This window comes from Rhododendron vialii, chromosome 10a (genome assembly GCF_030253575.1).
Source record: "Rhododendron vialii isolate Sample 1 chromosome 10a, ASM3025357v1".
Classification (NCBI taxonomy): Eukaryota; Viridiplantae; Streptophyta; class Magnoliopsida; order Ericales; family Ericaceae; genus Rhododendron; species Rhododendron vialii.
Window position 1 is genome coordinate 24,234,047 of NC_080566.1, and position 8,005 is coordinate 24,242,051.

The 8,005-nt window shown below is 39.7% G+C and overlaps 1 long non-coding RNA gene across 1 annotated transcript; it reads left to right on the forward strand.

The window, feature by feature from the left end:
- The first annotated feature begins 1,592 nt into the window (after positions 1-1,592).
- Positions 1,593-3,270, forward strand: LOC131303384 (uncharacterized). The gene is made up of 3 exons (XR_009192005.1): positions 1,593-1,728; positions 2,528-2,554; positions 2,953-3,270. It is a non-coding gene; the product is annotated as an uncharacterized LOC131303384 (long non-coding RNA).
- The last annotated feature ends 4,735 nt before the right edge of the window (positions 3,271-8,005 follow it).

Sequence of the window (8,005 nt, forward strand, 5' to 3'; positions counted from 1 at the left end):
CAAGTTCAAAACTCAAGCACCTTCCAAACTCAAAACCAAAGGTATAACGCCTTGGTAATAACTCTCTGTTCTGATCCCTGAGAGGGGCTGGCAGAGTCAAGGCTGGTAATCAATACCAGTCCTTGCCCTAAAGCTGGCAAAGTTTCAAAGTTGTTTGTGCCTAGAACTGGCGCACGCCAGTCCCAAGTTCGCATACGCCAGTCATGGCTGTACGTGCAGTACTGGCGTGGGATCAGTGTCTAACTATTTTTCTATCTTTCGTTCCATATATCACTGTGAAGAATTGTAACGACCCTAATTTTTGGTAAATAAAAATTTCGTTAAATATTTGAATTTTATTTTAATTACTTGGATTTTTCTTTTAAAATTTTCTTTTAACTTTAATAATCCGTCATAATTAGATTTGAGACTTATAAAAATTATTTCTTTTCACACCGGACAATCTAGTCCTTTTTCAAAGACAAGTATGTTCGTAGAAGCACTTGAATATTTTCCTAGTGAGTTAAATAAAATCTTTAAGTTATATTTCTTGGCTAGAAATCCTACTTGGCAAATAGAATGAGTTTCTAACCGAATAGTTGGAGGAACCGAACTACCACTTCACCTAGTTACAATCTCCTAACCCTAGATGAACCTTTTTGACCATCTTTTAGCCTTGTGAACCTCTCCCAACCTTAATTAAACCTTTTAGACCTAAGGAGGTAATCATTATATCTCATGACTAGTCATTTCAACCTTACTTATCATCATCATTACCTCTTTACCCATTGAATAATAATTCATAGAGAAATTTTTATCCCTTGGATGATAGAAATAAGACTTGCCAATGAGTACATAGATTTGACAAGATAATCATTTTGCTTCCAAAAGAAGCAAACTTAGCCTTGTCATGCATGCAAACCTAGGACTAATAGCCTTGGACCTAATAGTTATCCTCCAAGGCTTACTTTCCTAGATTTTCTCTAGATGTATAGATATATATATACATACACACACACACACATGGTACGAGAGAGAGAGAGAGAGAGAGAGAGAGAGAGAGAGAGAGAGAGACAAGAAGAGAGAGGGAGAGAGAGGCCGAGAGTGAGAAAGAGGTGTGAGGTGTGTGCATGTGTTTTGTACACTCTAGCAAGCTACCTTCTTTTAGCCAACCTCACACTCAATCTAAGTACAATTTGACAACTCATTTCTAGACTTCTTTAAACATAATCCTAGCCAATCATTTTATTCTTTCTTGCAAGCAAGCTTTCCTAGGACAAGACAAGCCAAAAACCCTTCATGATTACCTAGATTTTGAACCTAAAATTGGATGACAAGGCATGGCATGCTTAAAGATGTGATTTGACTACACCATGGAACAAATCCATGGGAGAGAGAGAGAGAGAGAGAGAGAGAGAGAGAGAGAGAGTGTGTGTGTGTGTGTGTAATACCCCTAATCTTTAATTATGTTTTAAGTTAATTATGTGATGTGTTTTGGGCTTAATTAGCTAGCTAAATGAAATTGGAACATAAGTGGTTATAGGTCACACCAACACAGGATAGTTTTCCTTGTAATCTGTTAAAATGAAGGAAACGTGTAATATTTCCCCCATCCTCATCACACATAGAGAGAGAGAGAGAGAGAGAGAGAGAGAGAGAGAGGAGAGAACCGTTTGGTGAGAAGGAAAAAGAAGAAGAAGAAGAAAATCTTGGAGATTTCTTCCTAGACTTGGATTGAAGCCTAATTTGGTAAGTACATGCCGAGATGAGTAAAATTGCATGTTCTTGATGTTCAATTTTTGCTAGAAGTGCTAAATCTAAGTGGGTTTAGGGTAGAGATTGAAGTTTGTGTTGAAAACCCATGAACCCTGTTTAAATTCCCAGAAATTGACATGTTTAAAGTTGGTGTAATTCATGAATTTGGTATATTTGAGGAAGCCCATGAGTATGCTCTGGTTTTCTCATGTTTTTGTGAAGTTTCTGTATGAGTTTTGATGTGAATTTTAGGGTTTTACCTCAGAAATTCGTATAGCTTGTGGGTAGGCTATTTAGAGCTCCAACAGAATTGAATCTGCCTTGTTCTTGAGGAATTTTTCTCACCATCTTTCCGACCTTAATATTTTTTGATATTTTTACTGAAGATGCCTGTATGTGTCTACTTTACTGTGTAAAATTTTCAGAACCTAATTCACAATGTGGAAGAAGTTAAAATTCGTTAACCGACCTGCTGTTGTGGTATCTGCAGTGCTGACAGCATCGTTGCACTTTACGGGAACGGCTATAATTTTGAGCTCGGGCGATGAAATTGCGATCCGATTTCTGATTTTGAAACTAGACTCATAGACCTAAAAAAATGCATGAAGATTGTGTCTTAGTTATTCTTGTGCAAAGTCAGATTTTAGGTTAAAGGTTATGAACCTGCAGATTCTATGACTAATTTTTTAAGGCTTGCTATCTAATTTCATATTCTTACCATAGGACCTTATGTTCATTTAAAATAGGCTTGTTTGACATTCTCTAATCATATTTTGTTGCCTAATTGTCTTAGGAGGTTCGGGGGACACGTGGCTACGAGGTGAGTGATTAATACCCAAAACACATGGTTTGTTATAAGCTTTACGCTTCAATGATGTTTTATAATTTGATATGAACTCCATGGAATATCAATGGAAGGTGGACATGTTTTATATCTACTAATGGCATCCTCCCACGTCCCAGCTTGCTAGGGGACACATGCTAAAAGGCTAGCAAGGCAGGGCTATTATTTCGGATAACGAAAGACGTCTTAACTTATCCACTACCAGGGACGCCTGGTAGACATGAAATGAATAGAGGATGTGCATTACTATGCTATGTTGCTATGAGAAATGATTCATTTTTTTTAAATGGTTTTATTATTGTCCATGGAAAGCATGTGAATTGCATATTAATCATTCATACGAGCTTTCGCTTATGAATTTTTCCACCTTTCAGGCAACGGGACGTAGAGTGGTGGCATATAGCTTTCTTTTGGACGTGCTATGTAGATATGGACTTGTAGATAGGGAGTTGCTCTTGGTAAACACTTTTTTTTGACATGTAAAAATGCACAGCTCTGGGTGGTTTGCAATGTAAAGATCCTTGTAAAGACTTTTGGTTTGGCATATGTAATAAAATAGAATTTGCTTCCGCTTGTCGTTAATTAAGTCCCTTTAGTCATTTGCTAATGAGGTGTTTAACTTTAATATGGCCTTAGTGATGTGATCACTGGCGCCTTGTTGTGACTAGAGCCTTTAGGGGCGGGCTAGGGTCGTGACAGAGAGAGAGAGAGAAATTTCGGCCATGGAGGAGAGAGAGAAGGCCAAGTTTTTGCTATAAATAGCACCCCTCACTTACCATTCAACTCACACCGTGAAACCTTTCAACTTCTCTCTCTAGAATTCTTGAGTTTGTTCTTTGTTCTTCTTGTTCTTGAGTTGTTCTTGAGTTCTTCTTGAAGTTCTTGAAGAAACTCATCTAAGACTGCCACCAAACCACCATTCGACCACCCCTCGATCCAAAAAAGTTTAGTAGTTTAGTCAAGAACTAGTTTCGAGAGAAACCTTTCTCTTTTGAAGCTACCGGAAGCTTACCGTAGGAAGTCACTCCATTCGATAGTCAACTTACTTGTCTGTAGCCGCACTACCGCCAAGAAGAATGGTAGAATGTCCTTACTTTTTAACACTAAGCATAAGTAGATTATCCTTACTCATTTCTCTAAGTATAACTAGAAGTTGTATATTACTTGTACATTTGAAATGCATGTTAGTTAATAAACTTATTTTTGCTAATGGAGGTATGAACATGTGGAATAACTGATTTTTACTCCAATAAACATATATTGTTTTGAACTTCCCACAAAGGAGGAAAGAACGAATTTTGAAATATAAGAATTTATGGCTTGATTGGAAGTATTCATATGTTGATCTTTAGGATGGTTATGAGCATGTATACGTGATTACTAGGATTATTTGTCTTGATGTGTGATTAAGCATAAGTGGTCTCCACTCCAAAGGCGTCCGCACATGTGCCGTTATGCTTAAGTGGTGATGTGAGCATAGTTTGTAATATAGAGTTGGATGATGTTGCTAGTTTAGTTCAAGATTACAATGAATGATTTATGTGAAGAGTCCTACCGCGGAGTCATTGCATGAAAACGAGATACAGAAATCGAGGAAGTAGAAACATGGCATCTAGGGTATGGTTAATGAAAAGATGTGTTTTGAACAAGAGAAATGGTTTAAAAACCACTATGTGGCCGGACGTGGTAGCCCATTGTGTGGTGTGTGTGTGTGCCAATGGGAACTCAGGACGGCAGAACCATTGTGAGGATACTCGGGAGACCGGAACGGCAGAACCGAGGTTGGGTGTATAGCTTGGTTAACCACGGAGAGGAGCCAATGCAAATGTTTTGTGTGCCAATGGGAACTCGGGACAGTGGAACCATTGTAATTATACTCGGGAGACCGGAACAGCGGAACCGAGGTTGGGTGTGTTAAAAATGATTTTTAAAAATGTTGATTTGGTAAATGAAAGGTGAAACCAATGACACGGTCTACGAAATGTCGCGTAGGAGAAACTCAGAAATCATGGACACCAACGATAGTTGAATAGTGAATGTGGATGTGTCATTGTTAACTGTTTTGTTAAATATGCATGTACTATGTGAAAATCGTTAATATTATGATCTAATGTGTGTAAGTTAAGGGTTAGTGGGTATGGATTATTCAATTGAGCTCCTGTAGCTCATGGTGTTACCTTTGGTGACCCTGACATATTATACTGGGGGCGACGCTGGTATAATGTGTCAAATTTTGTAGATGAACAGTGTGAGTTATACACCTTGGAGGCTTTCGGAGCCGAAGTGCTGGCTAGAATGGAGGAGCAAGCAGAGCTGTAGTTAGGAACCTTAGTTATCCTTCCCTGATGTAATAATAGCACTCTCATGGGAGTTATGATGTACTAATGAGCCAGACTCTATTTAAGTTTTAAATGAAAATGTTTATTTAACGTTCCCAAAATTAGGGGCGTTACAAGAATGCTAAAAACCAATTTACTGCTTTCCATAGTTAGAACTTCTAGTTTTACTTTCTCAATCTTCGTTTCTGCTGCTTTGGAATGCCTCTGGGGTCTTTCTGAACATGTCTCAAAACCCAGAAAGTGTAAAGCCAAGCACTAGACAAGATTACAACTGGCATACGGTAGTCTACTACCCGCGTGCGCCAGTCCATTTCAGTCCAATGGCTGGCCATTGCATGGCAACTAGGCTTTGGTCTTTGTTTTATCCCCACACTGTTTATGGGGTGCTCTATTCTTTTCTTAGCCTATGAGCCCATTCAAACTGTTTATTACTGTATATATTTGTATATTAGAACTGCTTGGTTTGTCCTAGGTGTGCACTGGTCATTTCCAGAGGCCAGAGGGTTGAAAATAAAAACTATAGGATTAGGTTTACTGGCGCACGCCGGACCAGTAGTAGCATGCGCAGGTGGGATCAACATGCAGTGACTCGATCAGTGCATGCTGGTTTCTTCCTGCTCACGTTACTCCAGAACAGTGTATTCCAGTCTATTTAAAGCTCCCACAGGAGTCTGTTTTCAGTCTATATTAATTGTTTCAATAAGCAACTATGTCATTTTATCACATCCTGCCAACATGTTACAATTTTAATCCCCTTAAACTGTTCCCCAGCCCTAAATGGCTAAAAGTTGATTAAAAGAGAGAATCAAACCTTTTATAAATGCTCGAGTAGAGACCGATCTCCGGATTGGGCGAGAGGGGTGCCTTAAAACCCTTCCCCTCTCGTAACCTGGCTCCCAAACCTCAGATATCAAAGGTGACGATGGACTAGTCTACAAAACCTTTTCCAATCAAAACGTAGCAAGCGTTTCAAGTTCGGTTCCTTGAGTGGTTTACCGCAAAACCCGAGTGGCAACTCTGAATCAAAGCGTTTTGCCACGCTTTCTAAAAAGGGGCGCACCTGATTTCCATGAAAATTTTCAGGAGCGTGTGCCCACGGGTATATAGGGGGTATTTATAGGAGGATATGAAGTGTGAGAGGGGGTGTAACCAGACATGAGATGGCTGGTTGGCTTGAATTGAAAGTCTCCCTCTCATTAAATGAGAGGGAAATGTGATAGGAGGTGTGTGAGAGGAGGGGAACATCCCCTTGTCCTGCCATTGCACGCAGGTAGTTGCCCTGCCCTGGTCAACGGTCAAAGCTGACCGATGACTGACACGTGGCAAATGGACTGGCGCACGCTGGTTTTGGACCGGCGTGTGCAGGTTGGGTTTTGGCTTAGCCTTTTTAGCTTAGGTTTAAAGGGGTTTAAACACTCGAAGCTCAACTCTGACTCACACACATTTACATTACTAATCAATATGCATGCCAAGACTCTCCCATGTTCAGGTTCATATACGTATCATCACATGATAAGCCAAATTCACTATAAACATGCCACATTCATTCCCAAGTATAAACAATCAAATAAGAAGCATTTCGATGATGTTTTCATCAAGTAAATTACTAATTACTACTCTTTTCTTATTAACGGAAGACCAACGGGACGAGGATAACATAGATTAACCAAAGGAATTCAATTAAGCATGCTTGAAATAGGTTAGGAGGTGTCCAAAAGTGATTAGAAGTAATCGGAGATCAAAACAATCAAGATAACATGAAGTGGCAAAAAGCTATCCAGAGGCACGGAGGTGTCCAAAAGTGATTAGAAGTAACCGGGGATCAAAACAATCAAGATAGCATGAAGTGGCAAAAAGCTATCTAGAGACATGAGGGATTGATCCCTCATTAAGCGAGGATCGATCCCTCAAGGGTGAAAATTTAGATTGCACAGGGATCGATCCCCAGGCAAATCGGGGCAATTTTTGCAGATTTTTGACAAATTTCAAAGGTGCAAAGGACAACGAACCAAGCTCAATTTCTACACCCAATCAACATATTAACACATAAAAGAGGCAAAGAAGTCCCTACCTCAAGTCAAGGAGCGAAACCCAAGAGATTCGAACGAGGCCTAGCTCCAAACTCTCTGAAATCAACCGAGATCTTCTCCCCGGGCCTCACCCAACAAGATACAAGCCCGAGGTTGCGTTCTAGAGATGAAATAGAGATGGATCCTTGAGGTTCTTGAGGTTTATGGTAGAGTTTTGAGTGGAAGAGCAAGAGAGAGAAAGATACGGTAGAGAGAGAGAGAGAGAAAGAAAGAGAAAGAGAGAGAAAGGGCATGAGGGAGAGAGAGATATGGAGATGATATAATCTCCTACACACACACACACACTATATATATATATACATACATACATACACTAGTAGAAAGGTAAATCACACATTCACCCCCTCTAGTTTCTATTCCATCACTTTAAACCACAATTCAAATAACCACCACACTACTCATATTTTCCCAATTGGGCATTTATAAAACATTCTCGATAATTAGAAATATACAGGTCTCTACGCGGTCACTACCATTTTGGGGTGTGATAGGTCCCACATGAGACGAGCTAGAGGTACTTGTCGTGCTTAAGTGGATACCTATCTCACATCACTTAGTGAGTTGTGATGGAACTTGGGGTGCAACGGTGACGTTGCAGCCATGGTGGGGAGATTGTGAGAACCCACTTTGGTGGGAGAGTCCTACATCGCCCAATAATGGGAAAATTATATGATATATAATGAAACACGTCGAGCCATTGTATAACTTGATGTTAACATTTTAAGCCACATGGTTAGGCGAATGATTAACAGGTCAGCTGGCGCGGGTTGTGATAGAGTCAATTGGGTCCAGACCAAATCCAAAAAACAAAATTCACTTATGTACTTAGACAGGTACAGTTCACTTATACAAAAAGCTAGGTGAGTTCGAGTCTATCATTGTTTTACTACTGACATGTTGTGGGAAAAGAAAATTTTTGTTGGTGTATAAACTATTGTGTATGCATGGGAGGTACTATTTCTTATGTGATTTTTATATTAGACTTTCTAGAAAACGCG